We start from the raw sequence: 25,188 nt of genomic DNA, 5'->3' as shown, positions 1-25,188 counted from the left end.
CCTTTCTTGGCGCGAGGAAAATATTGCCAACACGTTTGCCCGTCATGGAAAGTTAAGCGGAGATCTAAAAATTGCAGGGTGTTACTTTGCGGCAGTTCTTGTGTAAAAACGAGTCCTTTTCCGTGAAGCCTAAAAATATTTAAAATGTCATCGCAGCGCGTCAAGGAGCCTTGTCTGTTAAAAAGAATTAAAAAGTCATCCATATACCTAAAAACTTTGGCAACGTTCAAGGCGCTATGCAGATTAAAAGCTTCATCGAGCGACCGGTCAATACTAGATAAAAATATGTTGCACAGCAACGGAGCAATACAGGATCCAATGCAAATGCCGCGTTTCTGCAGAAAAAGCTGCTTGTCGAAAGATATAAAAGTGCTACGTAGGTAGGCTTCTAACAGAGTTAAAAAGTCGTCTATCGTTACACCAGCCGCATTTTGAAAGGGTATGGCGCCACTTTCTTCTATGCAGGATCTCACCGCAAAGAAGAGTTCATCATGTGGAATTGAATAAAAAAGATCTTCCACATCTACTGAGAAGCCATTGTTGAGCGAGTGCTCATTATCTCTCAAGAACTGCACTATGTCTTTTGAACTGCTAGTGAAGAAGGGGTCCTTAATCTTAACGCACTTCAGCACCTTCTGTAAGTGCTTACTAAGTAAAAGCTGCCATGTGTCCCGTTCACTCACTATACTTCTAAAGGGTACTTCAACTTTGTGTGTTTTTGCGCTGAAGAATACGTTTAATGCCGTAGCTTTCATTTTTCTAATATCTGTTGCTAACTTTTGCAACTTGAGGTCTTTACATAGCTTGGAAACCTTACTCTTAACCTTTGATTCAGACTTCTTAATCTGAACAAAATTCTTTCTTATAGCCTCTGCTGCCTTCAAATTAAACATTTCTCGTGGAAGCACTACAAAACACCCTTCTTTGTCAGCTTCCAATATGACAATATTCTTTTCCCTACACAACGCTACTGTCTTTCGCATAACCTCAGTTTTATGACTCTGCCTGGTACCAGAAACACATTTTTTCAGGCTATCTACACCATCTAACAGACACCTCTCCTTATCCTCTTCTGAGGCTTTACTAGCCACATATCTGTTAAGTGCCGCTAGTTCATGCACAGGAACACTGGCATCGATGCAATACTTGGGTCCCTTGGAAAGAAGCGTTGCCGAGTCCTCCGGTAGGCTCACGTTTCCTAACATTACCACATTTGATGACTTCGTCGTTGATTTACTGTCCTTGTTAATTTTACAACATTGTCCAATGATTTGTTTCCACCAGTATTCCGTCATATGATGGATGATGCGTCTGGAGGTTCTTAACTTCTCTTCCGCTACCCATGAAACATCATTCTTCAGGTGCACAATGCGTAGCCAGTCGTGAAGTAAGCGTACTTGTCTCCACAATTCTGAACGCAGAATTTTGCACAGCCGGGCATTATGGCCCTTAGAAGAAGCAACATGGCCAAAGAGGCCATGTTTTTTATCTAGTATTGACCGGTCGCTCGATGAAGCTTTTAATCTGCATAGCGCCTTGAACGTTGCCAAAGTTTTTAGGTATATGGATGACTTTTTAATTCTTTTTAACAGACAAGGCTCCTTGACGCGCTGCGATGACATTTTAAATATTTTTAGGCTTCACGGAAAAGGACTCGTTTTTACACAAGAACTGCCGCAAAGTAACACCCTGCAATTTTTAGATCTCCGCTTAACTTTCCATGACGGGCAAACGTGTTGGCAATATTTTCCTCGCGCCAAGAAAGGTGTAATGCCGTATGACTCTTGCCAATCGAAAATAGTTAAGCGTGGTATAGCTACGCTCTGCCTGGGATCTACTCTCGAGAAATCGTGCACGCACATGACGCAGGCATCATTCGGAAACCAGATCCAGCGTCTTTTAGCTGCGAATTTCCCTGACTCGCTATTGACAGCTGTCTCCGAAGCGCTTTTGCGGAAAGCTAAGGGTGATGGTACTAGAGCTGCCACGGGGGAACAAAGAACCGAAACCGTAAGACCTGCAGTGATTCCTTATGTTCATAAGGTCTCCCACAACCTGAAAAAGGTAGCAGGCCGGTATGGGGTACCTGTCGCCTTCTCTGCGCCCATAAAGCTGGCTCAGCTGTGCCCGAGAACTGCTCGGGAGGTGGAGGCGAGCCGTCAAGGGTGCGGCAAAAAACACGCCACGATGTACGGGAGATGTGCAAAAGGCGTTGTTTATGAGATTCCCTTTTCGTGTGGCAACTCGTACATCGGGATTACCGGGCGCTGCATCAATGAACGAGTTAGGGAGCACGAATTAAATTTAATGAACGATGGCTTGGCGCATTTGCCTATGCACTGTAAAGCCTGTGGGTGTGTACCACGTTTTAATGAGTTTAAGATTCTGGGTAGAAGCAGGTACAAAACTGCGCGTGAGCTGATGGAAGCCTATTACATTAAAAAGAAAGGTGAAAGGTGTATCAGCGAACCGTCGGTGACGTTGTATGCTTCGGAGACAAGATTGTTTGATTGTTGGATAGCGTAAGGCTGTATGAAGACTGCGCATGTCTATATTTTCGTACTTAAGTCTGGGTCTGCACCTAGTCTGCTTTAGTTGGAAGTGCCGCCTGTGCTTGTCGTTTGAGTGTTCCTTTTCTTGTGTGTGTCTCTTTTGCGGCCAAATCATGCCATTAAGTAAATACCAACTAGGCCAACAATCAGTATTATTACAATATATTTCTGGTCAAGCATTGCTGTATTTATTGAAACTTTATAGGCTTCTCTGTGACAAGTGTTGGATGAGTTGTGAAACAAGTGTCGTTGCCCTGAAGGGAACTGCGATGGTCCAGTTTTGGAATTTACTTGTTTTCTGGTCAAGCATAGTTGTATGTATTGAAAATTTATATGCTTATTTTTGACAAGTGTCGGATCAGTTGTGGAACCAATGTAGTTGCTGTAATGCGAACTGTGACAGCCTAGTTTTTGCCTTTTACTTGTGTTACTTGGTCGAGCAATGCTGTATTTATAGAAAATTTATATGCTTATTCGTAACAAGTGCCGGATCAGTTGTGGAATTAATGTCGTTGCCTTGATGTGAACTGTGATGATCTAGTTTTGGCATTTTACTTGTTTTCTGGTCAAGCATTGTTGTATGTATTGAAACTTTATATGCTTATAAGTGACAAGTGCCGGATCAGTTGAGGAACCAGCGTAGTTGCCTCATTGCGAACTGTTGCGGCCTAGTTTTGGCATTTTACTTGTTTCCTGGTCAAGCATTGCTGTATTTGTTGAAAGTTTATAGTCTTATCTGTAACAAGTGTCGGATCATTTGTGGAACCAATGTCGTTGCCTTGTTGTCAATTGTGATGGCCTAATTTTGGCATTTTACTCTTGTTTCCTGGTCAAGCAATATTGTATTTATTGAAACTTTATATGCTTATCTGTGACAAGTGTCGGATAGTTGTGGACAGAATGTCGTTGCCTTGATGGGTACTGTGATGGCCTTGTTTTGGCATTATCTTGTGTTTCCTTGTCAAGCATTGCTGTAGTTATTGAAACTTTGCATGCTTCCCTGTGACAAGTGTCGGATAACTTGTGGAACCAATGTTGTTACCTTAATGCGAACTGTGATAGCCTAGTTTTGGCATTTTACTTGTTTTCTTGTTGAGCATATGTGTATTTATTGAAACTTTATATGCTTATCTGGAACAAGTGTCGGATCAGTTGAAGAACCAACGTTGTTGTCTTGATGTTTACTGTGATGGCCTAGTTTTGGCATTTTACTTGTTTCCTGGTCAAGTATTGCTGTATTTATTGAAACTTTATAAGCTTATCTGTGACAAGTCTCGGATCAGTAGTGGAATCAGCGCAGTTGCCTTAATACGAACTGTGATGACCTAGTTGTGGCATTTTGATTGTGTTTCCTGGTCAAGCATTGGTGTATTTATTGAAACTTTATATTCTTATCTGTGACAAGTGTCGGAGCAGTTGTTGAACCAACGTAGTTGGTTTAATGCGAACTGTGATGGCCTAGTTTTGGAATTTTACCTGTTTTCTGGTGAAGCACTCCTGTATTTATTGAAACTTTATATGCTTCTCTGTGACAAGTGTCGGATCAGTTGTGGAACCAATGTAGTTGCCCTAATGCCAACTGTTACGGACTAGTTTTGGAATTTTACTTGTTTCCTGGTCAAGCATTGCTGTATTTATTGAAACTTTATATGCTTATCTGTGACAAGTGTCGGATCAGTCGTGGGACCAATGCTGTTGCCCTAATGCGAACTGTGATGGCCTAGTTCTCGCATTTTACTTGTTTCCTGAGTAAGCATTGTTGTATTCATTGAAACTTGATATGCTTATCTGTGACAAGTGTTGGATCAGTTGTGGAACCAATGTCGCAACCTTGATGTCAACTGTGATGGCCTAGTTCTGAAATTTTACTTGTTTCCTGGTCAAGCATTGCTGTATTTATTGAAACTTTATATGCTTATTTTTGACAAGTGTTGGATCAGTTGTGGAACCATTGTAGTTGCCTTGATGTGAACTGTCATGAAGTAGTTTTGGCATTTTACTTGTTTCCTGGTGAAGCATTGTTGTAATTATGGAAATATATATATGCTTATCTGTAACAAGTGTCGGATCAAATGTTGAACCAATGTTGATATCTTAATGCGAACTATGCTGACCTAGTTTTGGCATTTTAAGTGTTTCCTGGTCAAGCATTGTTGTATTTATTGAAACTTTATATGCTTATCTGTGACAAGTGTCGGATGAGTTGTGGAACCAACGTATTTGCCCTAATGCGAACTGTGACGGCCTATTTTTGGCATTTTCTTTGTGTTTCCTGGTCAAGCATTGCTGTATTTTTTGAAAGTTTATATGCTTATCTGTGACAAGTGTCGGATCAGATGTGGAATCAATATCGTTGCCTTGATGTGAAGTGTGATAACATAGTATTGGCATTTTACTTGTTTCCTGGTCAGGCATTGTTGTATTTATTAAAACTTTAGATGCTTATCTCTGACAAGTGTCGGATCAGTTGTGGAACCAATGTCGATTGCTTAATGTGAACTGTGATTGCTTAGTTTTGGCACTTTTATTGTGTTTCCTGGTGAAGCATTGCTGTATTTATTGAAACTTTATATTCTTTCCTGTGACAACTGTTGGATCTGTTTTGGAATTTTACTTGTTTTCTGGTCAAGCATTGTTGTATTTATTGAAACTTTATACGCTTATCTGTGACAAGTGTCGGCTCAGTTGTGGAACCATTGTAGTTGCCCTAATGCGAACTGTGACAGCCTAGTTTTGGCATTTTACTTGTGTTTCTTGGTCAAGCAATGCTGTATTTATAGAAACTGTATATGCTTATTCGTCAAAAGTGTCGCATCAGTTGTGGAATCAATGTGGTTTCCTTGATGTGAACTGTGATGATTTAGTTTTGGCATTTTACTTGTTTTCTGGTCAAGAATTGTTGTATTTATTGAAACTTTATATGCTTATATGTGACAAGTGTCGGATCAGTTGTGGAACCAGCGCAGTTGCCTTAATGCGAACTGTTACGGCCTAGGTTTGGCATTTTACTTGTTTCCTGGTCAAGCTTTGCTGTATTTATTGAATGTTTGTATGCTTATCTGTGACAAATGTCGGATCAGTTGTTGAACTAATGTCGTTGCCCTGATGGGAACTGCGATGGTCCAGTTTTGGAGTTTTACTTGTTTTCTGGTCAAGCAATGTTGTATGTATTGAAACTTTATATGCTTATCTGTGACAAGTGTCGGATCAGTTGTGGAACCAATGTATTTGCCCTAATGCGAACTGTGACGGCCTATTTTTGTCATTTTCTTTGTGTTTCTTGGTCAAGCATTGCTGTATTCTTTGAAAGTTTATATGCTTATCTGCGACAAGTGTCGGATCAGTTGTGGAATCAATGTCGATTGCTTAATGTGAACTGTGATGGCCTAGTTTTGGCACTTTTATTGTGTTTCCTGCTGAAGCATTGCTGTATTTATTGAAACTTTATATTCTTTCCTGTGACAAGTGTCTGATCTGTTTTGGAATTTTACTTGTTTTCTGGTCAAGCATTGCTGTATTTATTGAAACTTAATATGCTTCTCGGTGACAAGTGTTGGATGAGTTGTGGAACCAATGTCGTTGCCCTGATGGGAACTGCGATGGTCTAGTTTTGGAATTTCACTTGTTTCCTGGTCAAGCATTGTTCTATTTATTGAAACTTTATATGCTTATCTGGGACAAGTGTGGGATCAGTTGAAGAACCAACGTTGTCTTGATGTCAACTGTGATGGCCTAGTTCTAGCATTTTACTTGTTTCCTGGTCAAGTATTGCTGTATTTATTGAAACTTTATATGCTTATCTGTGACAAATGTCGGATCAGTTGTGGAACAAATGTCATTGCCTTGATGGGAACTGTGATGACCTTGTTTTGGATTTATCTTGTGTTTCCTTGTCAAGCATTGCTGTAGTTATTGAAACTTTGTATGCTTATCTGTGACAAGTTTCGGATGAGTTGTGGAACCAACGTATTTGCCCTAATGCGAACTGTGACGGCCTATTTTTGGCATTTTTTTTCTGTTTCTTGTTCAAGCATTGGTGTATTCTTTTAAAGTTTATATGCTTATTTGTGACATGTGTCGGATCAGTTGTGGAATCAATGTCGTTGCCTTGATGTGAAGTGTGATAACCTAGTATTGGCATTTTACTTGTTTCCTGGTGAGGCATTGTTGTATTTATTGAAACTTTATATGCTTATCTCTGACAACTGTCGGATCAGTTGCGGAACCAATGTCGATTGCTTAATGTGAACTGTGATGGCCTAGTTTTGGCACTTTTATTGTGTTTCCTGGTGAAGCATTGCTGTATTTATTGAAACTTTATATTCTTTCCTGTGACAAGTGTTGGACCTGTTTTGAAATTTTACTTGTTTTCTGGTCAAGCACTGCTGTATTTATTGAAACTTTATATGCTTCTCTGTGACAAGTGTTGGATGAGTTGTGGAACCAATGTCGTTGCCCTGATGGGAACTGCGATGGTCTAGTTTTGGAATTTCACTTGTTTCCTGGTCAAGCATTGTTCTATTTATTGAAACTTTATATGCTTATCTGTGACAAGTGTCGGAGCAGTTGTGGAACCAACGTAGTTGCCTTAATGCGAACTGTTACGGCCTAAGTTTGGCATTTTACTTGTTTCCTGGTCAAGCATGGCTGTATTTATTGAAAGTTTGTATGCTTATCTGTGACAAGTGTCGGATCAGTTGTGGAACTAATGTCGTTGCCTTGTTGTCAACTGTGATGGCCTAGTTTTGGAATTTTACTTTTGTTTCCTGGTCAAGCAATATTGTATTTATTGAAACTTTATATGCTTATCTGTGACAAGTGTCGGATCAGTTGTGGAACGAATTTCGTCGCCTTGATGGGAACTGTGATGGCCTTGTTTTGAATTTATCTTGTGCTTCCTTGTCCAGCATTGCTGTAGTTATTGAAACTTTGTATGCTTCCCTGTGACAAGTGTCAGATAAGTTGTGGAACCAATGTTGTTACCCTAATGCAAACTGTGATAGCCTAGTTTTTGCATTTTACTTGTTTTCTTGTCGAGCATTTCTGTATTTATTGAAACTTTATATGCTTATCTGTGACAAGTGTCGGATCAGTTGAAGAACCAACGTTGTCTTGATGTCAACTGTGATGGCCTAGTTTTGGCATTTTACTTGTTTCCTGGTCAAGTATTGCTCTATTTATTGAAACTTTATATACTTATCTGTGACAAATGTCGGATCAGTTGTGGAACAAATGTCATTGCCTTGATGGGAACTGTGATGACCTCGTTTTGGATTTATCTTGTGTTTCCCTGTCAAGCATTGCTGTAGTTATTGAAACTTTGTATGCTTATCTGTGACAAGTTCCGGATGAGTTGTGGAACCAACGTATTTGCCCTAATGCGAACTGTGACGGCCTATTTTTGGCATTTTTTTCTGTTTCTTGGTCAAGAATTGCTGTATTCTTTTAAAGTTTATATGCTTATCTGTGACAAGTGTCGGATCAGTTGTGGAATCAATGTCGTTGCCTTGATGTGAAGTGTGAAAACCTAGTATTGGCATTTTACTTGTTTCCTGGTCAGGCATTGTTGTATTAATTGAAACTTTATATGCTTATCTCTGACAAGTGTCGGATCAGTTGCGGAACCAACGTCGATTGCTTATTTTAAACTGTGATGGCCTAGTTTTGGCACTTTTATTGTGTTTCCTGGTGAAGCATTGTTGTATTTATTGAAACTTTATATTTTTTTCTGTGACAAGCGTTGGATCTGTTTTGAAATTTTACTTGTTTTCTGGTCAAGCACTGCTGTATTTATTGAAACTTTATATGCTTCTCTGTGACAAGTGTTGGATGAGTTGTGGAACCAATGTCGTTGCCCTGATGGGAACTGCGATGGTCTAGTTTTGGAATTTCACTTGTTTCCTGGTCAAGCATTGTTCTATTTATTGAAACTTTATATGCTTATCTGTGACAAGTGTCGGAGCAGTTGTGGAACCAACGTAGTTGGTTTAATGCGAACTGTGATGGCCTAGTTTTGGCCGTTTACTTGTGTTTCTTGGTCAAGCATTGCTGTATTTATAGAAACTTCATATGCTTATTCGTAACAAGTGTCGGATCAGTTGTGGAATCAATATCGTTGCCTTGATGTGAAGTGTGATAACATAGTATTGGCATTTTACTTGTTTCCTGGTCAGGCATTGTTGTATTTATTAAAACTTTATATGCTTATCTCTGACAAGTGTCGGATCAGTTGTGGAACCAATGTCGATTGCTTAATGTGAACTGTGATTGCTTAGTTTTGGCACTTTTATTGTGTTTCCTGGTGAAGCATTGCTGTATTTATTGAAACTTTATATTCTTTCCTGTGACAACTGTTGGATCTGTTTTGGAATTTTACTTGTTTTCTGGTCAAGCATTGTTGTATTTATTGAAACTTTATACGCTTATCTGTGACAAGTGTCGGCTCAGTTGTGGAACCATTAGTTGCCCTAATGCGAACTGTGACAGCCTAGTTTTGGCATTTTACTTGTGTTTCTTGGTCAAGCAATGCTGTATTTATAGAAACTGTATATGCTTATTCGTCAAAAGTGTCGCATCAGTTGTGGAATCAATGTGGTTTCCTTGATGTGAACTGTGAGGATTTAGTTTTGGCATTTTACTTGTTTTCTGGTCAAAAATTGTTGTATTTATTGAAACTTTATATGCTTATATGTGACAAGTGTCGGATCAGTTGTGGAACCAGCGCAGTTGCCTTAATGCGAACTGTTACGGCCTAGTTTTGGCATTTTACTTGTGTTTCTTGGTCAAGCAATGCTGAATTTATAGAAACTGTATATGCTTATTCGTCAAAAGTGTCGCATCAGTTGTGGAATCAATGTGGTTTCCTTGATGTGAACTGTGATGATTTAGTTTTGGCATTTTACTTGTTTTCTGGACAAGAATTGTTGTATTTATTGAAACTTTATATGCTTATATGTGACAAGTGTCGGATCAGTTGTGGAACCAGCGCAGTTGCCTTAATGCGAACTGTTACGGCCTAGGTTTGGCATTTTACTTGTTTCCTGGTCAAGCTTTGCTGTATTTATTGAATGTTTGTATGCTTATCTGTGACAAATGTCTGATCAGTTGTGGAACTAATGTCGTTGCCTTGTTGTAAACTGTGATGGCCTAGTTTTGGAATTTTACTTGTTTTCTGGTCAAGCATTGCTGTATTTATTAAAACTTTATAGGCTTCTCTGTGACAAGTGTTGGATAAGTTGTGGAAGAAATGTCGTTGCCCTGATGGGAACTGCGATGGTCCAGTTTTGGAGTTTTACTTGTTTTCTGGTCAAGCAATGTTGTATGTATTGAAACTTTATATGCTTATCTGTGACAAGTGTCGGATCAGTTGTGGAACCAATGTATTTGCCCTAATGCGAACTGTGACGGCCTATTTTTGTCATTTTCTTTGTGTTTCTTGGTCAAGCATTGCTGTATTCTTTGAAAGTTTATATGCTTATCTGCGACAAGTGTCGGATCAGTTGTGGAATCAATGTCGATTGCTTAATGTGAACTGTGATGACCTAGTTTTGGCACTTTTATTGTGTTTCCTGGTGAAGCATTGCTGTATTTATTGAAACTTTATATTCTTTCCTGTGACAAGTGTCTGATCTGTTTTGGAATTTTACTTGTTTTCTGGTCAAGCATTGCTGTATTTATTGAAACTTAATATGCTTCTCGGTGACAAGTGTTGGATGAGTTGTGGAACCAATGTCGTTGCCCTGATGGGAACTGCGATGGTCTAGTTTTGGAATTTCACTTGTTTCCTGGTCAAGCATTGTTCTATTTATTGAAACTTTATATGCTTATCTGGGACAAGTGTCGGATCAGTTGAAGAACCAACGTTGTCTTGATGTCAACTGTGATGGCCTAGCTTTGGCATTTTACTTGTTTCCTGGTCAAGTATTGCTGTATTTATTGAAACTTTATATGCTTATCTGTGACAAATGTCGGATCAGTTGTGGAACAAATGTCATTGCCTTGATGGGAACTGTGATGACCTTGTTTTGGATTTATCTTGTGTTTCCTTGTCAAGCATTGCTGTAGTTATTGAAACTTTGTATGCTTATCTGTGACAAGTTTCGGATGAGTTGTGGAACCAACGTATTTGCCCTAATGTGAACTGTGACGGCCTATTTTTGGCATTTTTTTTCTGTTTCTTGTTCAAGCATTGGTGTATTCTTTTAAAGTTTATATGCTTATTTGTGACATGTGTCGGATCAGTTGTGGAATCAATATCGTTGCCTTGATGTGAAGTGTGATAACCTAGTATTGGCATTTTACTTGTTTCCTGGTGAGGCATTGTTGTATTTATTGAAACTTTATATGCTTATCTCTGACAACTGTCGGATCAGTTGCGGAACCAATGTCGATTGCTTAATGTGAACTGTGATGGCCTAGTTTTGGCACTTTTATTGTGTTTCCTGGTGAAGCATTGCTGTATTTATTGAAACTTTATATTCTTTCCTGTGACAAGTGTTGGATCTGTTTTGAAATTTTACTTGTTTTCTGGTCAAGCACTGCTGTATTTATTGAAACTTCATATGCTTATTCGTAACAAGTGTCGAATCAGTTGCGGAATCAATGTCGTTGCCTTGATGTGAGCTGTGGTGATCTAGTTTTGGCATTTTACTTGTTTTCTGGTCAAGCATTGTTGTATTGATTGAAACTTTATATGCTTATATGTGACAAGTGTCGGATCAGTTGTGGAACCAGCGTAGTGGCCTTAATGCGATCTGTTACGGCCTAGGTTTGGCATTTTACTTGTTTCCTGGTCAAGCATTGCTGTATTTATTGAAAGTTAATATGCTTATCTGTGAGAAGTGTCGGATCAGTTGTGGAACTAATGTCATTGCCTTGTTGTCAACCGTGATGGCCTAGTTTTGGAATTTTACTTATTTTCTGGTCAAGCATTGCTGTATTTATTGAAACTTTATAGGCTTCTCTGTGACAAGTGTTGGATGAGTTGTGAAACAATTGTCGTTGCCCTGAAGGGAACTGCGATGGTCCAGTTTTGGAATTTACTTGTTTTCTGGTCAAGCATAGTTGTATGTATTGAAAATTTATACGCTTATTTTTGACAAGTGTCGGATCAGTTGTGGAACCAATGTAGTTGCCGTAATGCGAACTGTGACAGCCTAGTTTTTGCCTTTTACTTGTGTTACTTGGTCGAGCAATGCTGTATTTATAGAAAATTTATATGCTTATTCGTAACAAGTGCCGGATTAGTTGTGGAATTAATGTCGTTGCCTTGATGTGAACTGTGATGATCTAGTTTTGGCATTTTACTTGTTTTCTGGTCAAGCATTGTTGTATGTATTGAAACTTTATATGCTTATAAGTGACAACTGTCGGATCAGTTGTGGAACCAGCGTAGTTGCCTCATTGCGAACTGTTGCGGCCTAGTTTTGGCATTTTACTTGTTTCCTGGTCAAGCATTGCTGTATTTGTTGAAAGTTTATATGCTTATCTGTAACAAGTGTCGGATCATTTGTGGAACCAATGTCGTTGCCTTGTTGTCAATTGTGATGGCCTAATTTTGGCATTTTACTCTTGTTTCCTGGTCAAGTAATATTGTATTTATTGAAACTTTATATGCTTATCTGTGACAAGTGTCGGATAGTTGTGGAACGAATGTCGTTGCCTTGATGGGTACTGTGATGGCCTTGTTTTGGCATTATCTTGTGTTTCCTTGTCAAGGATTGCTGTAGTTATTGAAACTTTGCATGCTTCCCTGTGACAAGTGTCGGATAACTTGTGGAACCAATGTTGTTACCTTAATGCGAACTGTGATAGCCTAGTTTTGGCATTTTACTTGTTTTCTTGTTGAGCATATGTGTATTTATTGAAACTTTATATGCTTATCTGGAACAAGTGTCGGATCAGTTGAAGAACCAACGTTGTTGTCTTGATGTTTACTGTGATGGCCTAGTTTTGGCATTTTACTTGTTTCCTGGTCAAGTATTGCTGTATTTATTGAAACTTTATAAGCTTATCTGTGACAAGTCTCGGATCAGTAGTGGAATCAGCGCAGTTGCCTTAATACGAACTGTGATGACCTAGTTGTGGCATTTTGATTGTGTTTCCTGGTCAAGCATTGGTGTATTTATTGAAACTTTATATTCTTATCTGTGACAAGTGTCGGAGCAGTTGTTGAACCAACGTAATTGGTTTAATGCGAACTGTGATGGCCTAGTTTTGGAATTTTACCTGTTTTCTGGTGAAGCACTCCTGTATTTATTGAAACTTTATATGCTTCTCTGTGACAAGTGTCGGATCAGTTGTGGAACCAATGTAGTTGCCCTAATGCCAACTGTTACGGACTAGTTTTGGAATTTTACTTGTTTCCTGGTCAAGCATTGCTGTATGTATTGAAACTTTATATGCTTATCTGTGACAAGTGTCGGATCAGTCGTGGGACCAATGCTGTTGCCCTAATGCGAACTGTGATGGCCTAGTTCTCGCATTTTACTTGTTTCCTGAGTAAGCATTGTTGTATTCATTGAAACTTGATATGCTTATCTGTGACAAGTGTTGGATCAGTTGTGGAACCAATGTCGTAACCTTGATGTCAACTGTGATGGCCTAGTTCTGAAATTTTACTTGTTTCCTGGTCAAGCATTGCTGTATTTATTGAAACTTTATATGCTTATTTTTGACAAGTGTTGGATCAGTTGTGGAACCATTGTAGTTGCCTTGATGTGAACTGTCATGAAGTAGTTTTGGCATTTTACTTGTTTCCTGGTGAAGCATTGTTGTAATTATGGAAATATATATATGCTTATCTGTAACAAGTGTCGGATCAAATGTTGAACCAATGTTGATATCTTAATGCGAACTGTGATGACCTAGTTTTGGCATTTTACGTGTTTCCTGGTCAAGCATTGTTGTATATATTGAAACTTTATATGCTTATCTGTGACAAGTGTCGGATGAGTTGTGGAACCAACGTATTTGCCCTAGTGCGAACTGTGACGGCCTATTTTTGGCATTTTCTTTGTGTTTCCTGGTCAAGCATTGCTGTATTCTTCGAAAGTTTATATGCTTATCTGTGACAAGTGTCGGATCAGTTGTGGAATCAATATCGTTGCCTTGATGTGAAGTGTGATAACTTAGTATTGGCATTTTACTTGTTTCCTGGTCAGGCATTGTTGTATTTATTGAAACTTTATATTGCCATGTTCCATTTCCCAAGTTTTCGTTATCGTCCCAAAACACCACACGGTTCTCACCGCAAACCACGCCTGCAGTTTTCCAGAAGGTTCCGGACCTTAGTAGATCATTTTGATAAGATCACGCCCACTGTGCGAACGGTAAAGATTGTTCTGGAACCTACACCACCGCCAGCGATAACGCTAGAACATTCGATGGCAAGAGTATAAATGCTGACGTGCTTCGCCGCTTGTCAGTAGTTGTCGATCGAAGGCCGACACTCCGTTCGCCGCTATCAGTCCGAGACTGCTATCTGTGCGAGACTGCTGCTGTAATTGGACTTTCCGTTTACCGGGCACAGGTTCGCCCAAATTAGCAGTTAAATTTCAACACGAAGTCTCCTGTCTTCGGCCACGTCACGACCCCGTGACATCTGGTGGAGGTGCTGCTTCGTTCATGTACCGGACGCCCCCGTCAAGCCGTGAACCCAGCCCATGTCGCGGAGAAGACACCGACGCCAACCAGGAGCAGCGAACAAGCCACCGACAGCAAGGGCTACCACCGGAGTACGGGATTCTAGAAGACAAGGCGCGGAAGACCAAGGCCATGACCGCGACTGCAGCGACAATGACAAACGCCGCATCTCAGCCCACGATGGTCATGCATCAACCCAGGGAACCACCAATTTTCCATGGGTCATCGTTCGAAGACCCGGAGTCCTGGCTAGAAACATACGACCGTGTGGCCGCCCTCAACCACTGGGACAACGAAGAAAAGCTCCGTCGTGTGTACTTCTACCTGGAAGACACCGCAAGGACCTGGCTAGAGAATCGTGAGTCCACGCTCCGAACGTGGGATGTTTTCTGCGGCGCATTTCTGCAAATGTTCGCGAGCTTCGCTCGCAAAGAAAGGGCCGCTGGTCAACTAGAGACCCGGGTTCAGCTACAAAATGAGAAGGTTGGAATTTTCACAGAGGAGATGACCCGCCTATTTCGTCACGCTGACCCAGACATGCCTGAAGAGAAGAAAGTTCGTTTCCTCATGCGAGGGGTCAAACAGGAGCTCTTCGCGGGACTAATGAGGAATCCACCGAACACCGTCCAAGGATTTGTATCCGAGGCGACCACCATCGAAAAAACCCTTGACATGCGCACCAGACAGTATAATCGTCGCCTAACTCCAGAATGCGCTGCTGCTCAAACCAGTGACTCCGAAAACCTGCGTGAAACGATCCGAGCAATCGTGCGGGAAGAGCTGCGCAAACTGTTGCCTTCGGCGCGCCCTCAAGTGGATTCGATCGCCGACATTGTGCGAAAAGAAGTTCGGCAATCACTTCGAATTCCCCAAACACCGCTACCCGAGCCAGAAACTATGAGCTACGCCGCTGCAGTGTGCCACAACGCTCCTCCCCATCCACGCCGAAACGCCGCCCCGTCGCACTTCCGTCGCCGGACACCACCGCCGCCACCACCCCCACCGACGACCTACCGTTCACCCGACGTTTGGCGCACCCCTGACCACCGCCCACTGTGCTACCACTGCGGCGAGGCCGGGCACACTTACCGCTATTGCCAGTACCGACAGATGGGACTGCGTGGTTTCGCCGTCGATGCACCACGTCCGCAGCCAGGGGAACGGCCACGTGACATCGCCGACTACATGACAGGAACTCAATGGACACCCCGAAGTCCTTCCCGTTCGCCGTCGCCCAGCCGCCGCATGTCCCCGCACCCCCGGCAGTACTCCGGCCCAACGCGGGGCCGTTCTCCTAGCCCATATCCGGGAAACTAAGGGCAGCAACCGGTGGAGGTGCGGTTGCTGTGCGACGAACTACCGAAGATCCTCCGACGACGACGACGCCGCGACGGAGCTTTCCGAACACAATGCCAACCAGGCAAAGCTCACTTACCCTGACGGTAAGTGAGCTTTCGCCCTGACGGCGAAAGCTCACTTACCGGAGGTGGCCTGACGACGCAACATGGAAGCAGCGGATCAAGCCGACGCAGCCGTGACGCGACGCCACGCCCTCACTGTAATGCGAGACGGCGAACTAGCGACATCGACGTTCTTATTGACGGCCACAGTGTGACTGCTCTCGTCGATACTGGAGCCGACTATTCTGTCATCAGTGGGTCGTTCGCCGCGAAGTTAAAGAAAGTTAGGACAGCTTGGAAAGGCCCTCAAATCCGCACAGCCGGAGGTCATCTTGTAACGCCTGCAGGAATCTGCACAGCGAGAGTCACCATGAACGGCCGTATTTATCCTACAGACTTCGTAGTCCTACAGCGTTGCTCGAGAGATGTCATCCTTGGCATGGACTTCTTATGCCTCCATGGTGCTGTCGTCAACCTAAAAACAATGTCGATAACGTTATCCACAAAAGAAGCACTACTACCGCGCACGCCATCAGGACACCATGCCTTGAATGTGCTGGAAGAACAAGTCACCATTCCGCCTCGCTCAAGCGTCATTATTTCAGTCAGCGCTCCTAAATCACCTACTTGGAAGACGTCGTTGAAGGCAGTCAGCATCTGTTGGTCACCCGAAATATTTGCGTCGCAAGAGGAATAGCAGAGCTGCAGGGAGGCAAAGCAACGGTTATGCTCACGAATTTCAGCAATGAGTACAAACATGTGAACAAAGGAACAACGGTCGCATACATCGAAGAAATTGTCGAAGCCACCAGTGCTTTCGCCCTCGCCGATTCTGCGGAACCTGCTCAGAGGAACCAAGCCCCTCCCATAGCTTTCGACGTCAATCCCAGACTTCCGAACGATAAGCAAGCACAGCTCAAGGCCCTGCTTCTGCAATACGAAGATTGCTTTTCGTCGTCATCGAAAATACGGCAGACCCCAATCACGAAACATTGCATCATAACCGAAGAAAATGCCAGACCACTCCGTCAGAGTCCATACAGGGTTTCGACGCGAGAACGTGAGGCCATGAAGAGACAAGTTGATGAAATGCTGCGGGATGACATTATCCAGCCGTCCAAGAGCCCATGGGCGCCCCCCGTGGTGTTAGTGAAGAAAAAGGATGGGACCCTACGTTTCTGCTTCGATTATCGCCACCTGAACAAAATCACAAGAAAGGACGTGTATCCTTTCCCACGAATAGACGACGCACTTGATCGGCTCCATAACGCCAAGTACTTTTCGTCAATGGACCTCAAGACTGGCTATTGGCGAATCGAAGTCGACGAAAGAGACCGGGAGAAGACGGCGTTTATAACACCGGACGGCCTCTTCGAGTTTAAGGTGATGCCCTTCGGCCTTTGCTCAGCGTCTGCAACTTTTCAACGCGTTATGAATACAGTACTGGCAGGATTGAAGTGGCAAACTTGCCTTGTGTACTTGGACGACGTCGTCGTGTTTTTTTCGAGTTTCGACGAGCATCTTCGGCGCCTCGAAGCTGTACTTCAAGCCATCAAGACGTCCGGACTCACACTGAAGCCAGAAAAGTGCAGATTTGCGTATGAGGAGCTCTTGTTTCTGGGGCACGTTATCAGCAAGTCTGGAGTTTGTCCCGATCCGCGGAAAACAGCCGCCATCGCCAACTTCCCGCCGCCCACTGACAAGAAGGCCGTGCGCCGATTTCTGGGCCTGTGCGCCTATTAGAGGCGGTTCGTGAAAAACTTCGCCCGCATTGCCGATCCTCTCACTAACCTTACCAAGGCCGACGTGGAATTCAAGTGGGAAACGCCACAGGAACACGCTTTCCAGGAGCTTAAACATCGCCTCCAGACGCCTCCGTTACTTGCCCATTTCGACGAATTCGCCGAGACAGAAATACATACTGACGCAAGCAGCGTAGGTCTTGGCGCCGTTCTTGTGCAGAGGGCTGACGGACTTGAAAGGGTTATTGGTTACGCCAGCCGATCGCTATCCAAAGCATAAGCAAATTATTCCACAACAGAAAAGGAGTGCCTCGCCATCATCTGGGCTACGTCGAAATTGCGCCCCTACCTCTACGGCAGGCCCTTTAAAGTTGTGAGCGACCACCACGCCTTGTGTTGGCTAGCCACCTTGAAGGACCCTTCAGGTCGCCTCCCACGATGGAGACTGAGACTTCAAGATTATGACATTACTGTCATTTACAAGTCCGGCAAAAAACACTCCGACGCCGACTGTCTCTCTCGTGCGCCTGTCGACCAACCGGTACCTGACGACCCGGATGACGACTACTTCTTGGGAACGATAACTACAGACGAATTCGCTGAACGACAGCGGGCCGACCCGGAACTTAAGGCCCTAATAGAATACCTCGAAGGCAGGACCACGGAAGTCCCGAAGGTATTCAAGCGCGCACTTGCGTCGTTCTTTCTACGAAACGGTCTTCTACAAAATAAAAACTTTTCACCGCTTCGAGCTAAGTACCTCCTTGTGGTGCCTTCAGCTCTGCGCCCAGAACTCTTGCAGGCCTTGCACGACGATCCGACGGCAGGGCACCTCGGTGTTTCTCGCACGCTCGCGAGGATACAAAAAAAGGTACTACTGGCCACGTCTTACCACCGACGTCACTCGTTATGTGAGGACATGCCGGGACTGTCAGCGACGCAAGACACCGCCGACAAGGCCAGCCGGACTTCTGCAGCCAATTGATCCACCTTGCCGACCTTTCCAGCAGATTGGTATGGACCTACTGGGGCCGTTCCCGACGTCGACTTTCGGAAACAAGTGGATCGTGGTAGCTACCGACTACCTCACCCGCTACGCCGAGACAAAAGCCCTGCCAAAAGGCAGTGCATCCGAGGTAGCTAAGTTTTTCGTCGAAAATATCGTCCTACGTCACGGCGCCCCGGAGGTCCTTATCACCGACAGAGGAACGGCATTCACTGCCGACTTAACTCAAGTGATCTTGGCATACAGCCAAACAAACCACCGCCGGACGACAGCGTACCACCCACAGACCAACGGCCTCACCGAGCAGCTTAACAAGACGATCAACGACATGCTGTTAATGTACGTCGATGTTGAGCACAAGACGTGGGACGCCATTCTTCCGTATGTGACCTTCGCATACAACACGGCGGTGCAGGAGACGACGCAGATATCTCCATACAAATTGGTCTACGGAAGGAGCCCGGAAACGACGCTCGATGCCATGTTACCCAACGTCACCGACGAAGAAAACCTCGATGTGAGCGAGTACCTTCAACGCGCCGAAGAAGCCCGACAACTTGCGCGTCTCCGTATCAAGAATCAACAGACGACCGACAGCCACCGTCACAACCTTCGACTACGCTTCGTGGAATACCAGCCCGGTGAAAGTGTTTGGGTGTGGACGCCGATACGCAGACGTGGACTAAGTGAAAAGCTTCTGCGACGGTACTTCGGACCGTACAGGGTGGTTCGACGTCTCGGCCCACTTGATTACGAGGTTGTCCCCGACGGCATCACGAACTCTCAACGACGCCGATCACGACCTGAAGTCGTACATGTCGCGCGCCTCAAGCCGTTTCATGCGCGTTAACAAACTGAAACAGTGTTTTTTTGTATTATAGTTGTATCGTAATTTATTCATTGTGCTTTCTAGCATTCTTATTGTACCTTCATCTTTAGTTAAAGCATCGAGACGATGCCTTTTTTCAGAGGGGGGCAATGCCACGTTCCATTTCCCAAGTTTTCGTTATCGTCCCAAAACACCACACGATTCTCAGCGCAAACCGCGCCTGCAGTTTTCCAGAAGTTTCCGGACTGTAGTAGATCATTTCGATGAGATCACGGCCACTGTGCGAACGGTACAGATTGTTCTGGAACCTACGCCACCGCCAGCGATAACGCTAGAACATTCGATGGCAAGAGTATAAATGCCGACGTGCTTCGCCACTTGTCAGTAGTTGTCGATCGAAGGCCGACGCTCCGTTTGCCGCTATCAGTCCGAGACTGCTATCTGTGCGAGACTGCTGCTGTATTTGGACTTTCCGTTTACCGGGCACAGGTTCGCCCAAATAAACAGTTAAATTTCAACACGAAGTCTCCTGTCTTCGGCCACGTCACGACCCCGTGACAATATGCTTATCTCTGACAAGTGTCGGATCAGTTGTGGAACCAATGTTGATTGCATGATGTGAACTGTGATGGCCTAGTGTTGGCACTTTTATTGTGTTTCCTGGTGAAGCATTGCTGTATTTATTGAAACTTTATATTTTTTCCTGTGACAACTGTTGGATCTTTTCTGGAATTTTACTTGTTTTCTGGTCAAGCATTGTTGTATTTATTGAAACTTTATACGCTTATCTGTGACAAGTGTCGGCTCAGCTGTGGAACCAATGTAGTTGCCCTAATGCTAACTGTGACAGCCTAGTTTTGGCCTTTCACTTGTGTTTCTTGGTCAAGCAATGCTGTATTTATAGAAACTTTATATGCTTATTCGTAACAAGTGCCGGATCAGTTGTGGAATCAATGTCGTTGCCTTGATGTGAACTGTGATGATCTAGTTTTGGCATTTTACTTGTTTTCTGGTCAAGCAATGTTGTATGTATTGAAACTTTATATATGCTTATCTGTGACAAGTGTCGGATCCGTTGTTGAACCAGCGTAGTTGCCCTAATGCGAACTGTGACAGCCTAGTTTTGGCATTTTACTTGTGTTTCTTGGTCAAGCATTGCTGTATATATAGAAACTGTATATGCTTATTCGTAACAAGTGTCGCATCAGTTGTGGAATCAATGTGGTTGCCTTGATGTGAATTGTGATGATTTAGTTTTGGCATTTTACTTGTTTTCTGGTGAAGCATTGTTGTATTTATTGAAACTTTGTATGCTTCCCTGTGACAAGTGTCGGATAAGTTGTGGAACCAATGTTGTTACCTAATGCAAACTGTGATAGCCTAGTTTTGGCATTTTGTTTTCTTGTCGAGCATTTCTGTATTTATTGAAACTTTATATGCTTATCTGTGACAAGTGTCGGATCAGTTGAAGAACCAAAATTGTTGTCTTGATGTCAACTGTGATGGCCTAGTTTTGGCATTTGACTTGTTTCCTAGTCAAGTATTGCTGTATTTATTGAAACTTTATATGCTTATCTGGGACAAGTGTCGGATCAGTAATGGAGTCAGCGTAGTTGCCTTAATACGAACTATGATGACCTAGTTGTGGCATTTTACTTGTGTTTCCTGGTCAAGCATTGGTGTATTTATTGAAACTTTATATGCTTATCTGTGACAAGTGTCGGAGCAGTTGTGGAACCAACGTAGTTGGTTTAATGCGAACTGTGATGGCCTAGTTTTGGAATTTTACCTGTTTTCTGGTCAAGCACTCCTGTATTTATTAAAACTTTATATGCTTCCCTGTGACAAGTGTCGGATCAGTTGTGGAACCAATGCTGTTGCCCTCATGCGAACTGTGATGGCCTAGTTCTGAAATTTTACTTGTTTCCTGGTCAAGCATTGCTGTATTTATTGAAACTTTATATTCTTTCCTGTGACAAGTGTTGAATCTGTTTTGGAATTTTACTTGTTTTCTGGTCAAGCATTGCTGTGTTTATTGAAACTTTATATGCTTCTCTGTGACAAGTGTTGGATGAGTTGTGGAACTAATGTCGTTGCCTTGGTGGGAACTGCAATGGTCTAGTTTTGCAATTTCACTTGTTTCCTGGTCAAGCATCGTTGTATTTACTGAAACTTTATATGCTTATCTGTGACAAGTGTCGGATCAGTTGTGGAACCAATGTAGTTGCCATAGTGCGAACTGTGATAATCTAGTTTTGGCATTTTCCTTGTTTCCTTGTCAAGCATTGCTGTAGTTATTGAAACTTTGTATGCTTCCCTGTGACAAGTGTCGGATAAGTTGTGGAACCAATATTGTCACCTTAATGCAAACTGTGATAGCCTAGTTTTGGCATTTTACTTGTTTTCTTGTCGAGCATTTCTGTATTTATTGAAACTTTATATGCTTATCTGTGACAAGTGTCGGAGCAGTTGTGGAACCAACGTAGTTGGTTTAATGCCAACTGTGACGGCCTAGTTTTGGCATTTTACTTGTTTCCTGGGCAAGCATTGCTGTATTTATTGACACTTTATATGCTTATCTGTGACAAGTGTTGGATCAGTTGTGGAACCGATGTCGTATCCTTGATGTCAACTGTGATGACCTAGTTCTGGCATTTTACTTGTTTCCTGGCCAATTATTGTCAGGGCCAATTATTGTCAAGTTCACATTTTTTAAGGACAAAGAGCAAATTTTGTCAAAATCGCGTAAGCTTAAGGGAACCAATTTTTACATACGCGAAGATTTTTCTATGCAAACGCGACAAGCTCGCCAAAAACTTATGGAATTCGCAAAGGCTCAAAACAAACGCTTTAAGCTATCCGTTGATAAACTTCGCATTGACAATAACACCTACGTTTTCGATCACTCTAGCAACATAGTTGTGCTGTCTACGAGATAGCTAGAGGCTAACACGAGCACGCGTAAGCGGAGTCAGTATAAGTCACCATCTTTATCTGTGTCTTTTACTAACATTCGAAGCCTACTTCCCAAGAGGGTTGAGTTGAGTTCTTACTTAGATGATAGTGATGCCGACATATTAATACTCACGGAGACTTGGCTCTATCCAGACGTAACCAACGAGGAACTGTTCCCAGATAAACACAACTATAACATATATCGACGTGACCATGTCGATAGAAGAGGAGGAGGCGTCCTAATAGCAGTAAAAAAGACAGTGTCATCAGTTCCCCTTGATACTAACCCCTCTACAGAGATAACATGGACAGCATGCGTTACATATTATGCAAAAATACTTATAGGAGCATGTTATCGTCCACCGGATGCCCATTCCTCTTTCCCCAAAGATCTACGTGACAACATAGAACGAGCTACGCAACTCTATTCAGCTGACATTATATACCTTTTTGGCGATTTCAACTACCCGCTCATTGATTGGTCTACCATGACTACGAAATGTCACGCCTCATCACTTTTTCTCGAAGTAACCCTCGATTACAACTTATCACAAGTTGTTCACCAATGCACCCGTGGTACTAACATACTTGACCTTGTTTTCACTAATGCACCAGAAACCACTGGAGCGATTTCCTACATAGAAGGATTTAGCGACCACAAGCTCCTTAACTTCCAAATCAACCTACCTGTAACTCTCACAGGCTCAGTGAGAAAAACAATCCGGGATTATAACCGTGCGAATTTCCATCAATTCAGGACGGAGCTAGAAGACTTTTATCAGGAACTTTTTTTGCCGTCATTTGCCTCTCGAACCGTGAACGAAAACTGGATTCTTTTTAAAGTAAAATTACTAGAGTTAGTTGACCAGCTTGTGCCGCTGATCTCTGTTTCCAACGATGAAACTAACCCTTGGTTTACTAAACATCTTCGAACATTACGCAATAAAAAGAAACGTTTCTATGATACCGCAAAACGCATTGGCTCTGTGTCCTACTGGGATAAATACAAGGTCTGCTTACAAGACTATTGTAAAGCCTTAGACACAGCGAAGAAGAAATATTATTCGCAGGACTTGCCGTCACTTCTCAAAAATAACCCCAAAAATTTCTGGCAAATAATTTCACCCTACAACAAGTCTCCTAATCACATTACAATACACGATAGTGAACTAACGCCGCTTTCTGATGAAGCTTCCGCTATTTGTTTCAATGAATACTTCGCGTCTGTTTTTACACAGGAAGATTGTTCCAATGTGCCATTTGTTCCAGATCACCCTTTCGCTTTAATGGCCCCAATCATTGTCACTGCCGAAGGTATAGCCCAACTCATCACGAATCTTAAGGTTTCTACTTCATCAGGTATTGATAACATTAACTCTAAAATATTGAAGAACACCACAGATATTTCCAGCCGCTTCCTCTGTCTCCTATTTAACCAGTCGCTATCATCAGGCGAACTGCCCAAGGATTGGAAGATTGGTAAGGTGATTCCCGTATTTAAGTCCGGTGACAGGCACTCGCCCCGTAATTATCGACCCATTTCACTTACACGCATCTCTTGCAAACTACTAGAACATATCGTGGCTTCTTATATCTACGATCACCTTGAATCGCACAACTTCTTCTTCTCCCATCAGCATGGCTTTAGAAAAGGCTACTCATGTGACACCCAGTTATTCGAATTCACGACTGACCTTCACTTTAATATGAACGCTAACGAACAAACTGATTGCCTCTTCCTTGATTTCGCCAAGGCATTCGATACTGTCCCTCATTGTCGTTTAATCTCTAAATTGGCCGCACTCCGTATTGATTCATTAATCCTGTCTTGGCTACGAAGCTTCCTGTGTTCACGTCAACAGCTTACGGTGATCAACGACATTTCATCTAACCTTTGCGACGTCACATCCGGTGTTCCCCAAGGCAGTGTAATAGGTCCGTTACTTTTTCTAATATACATTAATGATTTGCCCGATAACCTTTCATCCACAGTTAGGCTGTTCGCTGACGATTGCGCCATATACCGCAACATTAAATGTTTTAATGATCATTCCGCTCTCCAAAATGACCTTGACCTAACCTTCCGGTGGTGCGAAACTTGGCAGATGTCCCTTAACGCCTCTAAATGCAAGTTAATCTCGTTCACACGAAAGCATAACAATTCAGCATTTCACTATAAGATTAATAATGCCGTTGTGTCAGCTACACCATCTTACAAATATTTAGGCGTTCACCTTACATCGGATCTATCCTGGACTACGCATATAGCAGCTGTCTCATCGAAAGCATCTCAATCTCTCGGATATCTCCGCAGAAACTTGCGCAACGCTCCTTCTAACGTACGCGCATTATCATATATTACTTATGTTCGCCCACAGCTAGAGTATGCATCATCCACATGGTCACCATATCAAGATTACTTGGTACGTATGTTGGAAGCCGTCCAGAATAGGGCAGCGAGATTCATCTCCGGAAACTACGACTATCATTCAAGTATTACCCTAATAAAACAAGACCTTGCATTTCAGTCACTAGAAATACGCCGCAACATTGCTCTTTTATGTCTGTTTCATAGGTACATTTATAGTAACGAAATTCACTGTTTGCCACTTTATTCTCCTGCGCGCACTTCCCAGCGCATTCACAATGCCCGTAGTTTTATGCGCATTCATGGTCACACGCAGGCATTTAACTTATCATCACTACCTCGAGCCATTGCATATTGGAACGGTCTTCCCGATCATGTTGTATCCATTTGTAACCGTGAAATCTTTCGTGACAACCTGAATTCGTTGCACTCTAGCATTGTATAACGCTGTTGCACCTTGAATTTTGATTTTTGTAATCTTTTATATATGTATATATTTTTTCGTCTGCTTTTCTCCTTCATTGTTATTTTGTTTGTATACTGATGCCCACCTTACTCAATGCCCTTCAGTGGGCCTGTAAGGTATTTTGAATAAATAAATAAATAAACAAGTGTTGGATCAGTTGTGGAACCAATGTCGTGTCTTTAAACTGAACTGTGATGGCCTAGTTTTGGCATTTTACTTGTGTTTTC

Source organism: Rhipicephalus microplus, chromosome X, assembly GCF_043290135.1.
Source record: "Rhipicephalus microplus isolate Deutch F79 chromosome X, USDA_Rmic, whole genome shotgun sequence".
NCBI lineage: Eukaryota > Metazoa > Arthropoda > Arachnida > Ixodida > Ixodidae > Rhipicephalus > Rhipicephalus microplus.
This window is presented reverse-complemented; position numbering follows the sequence as displayed.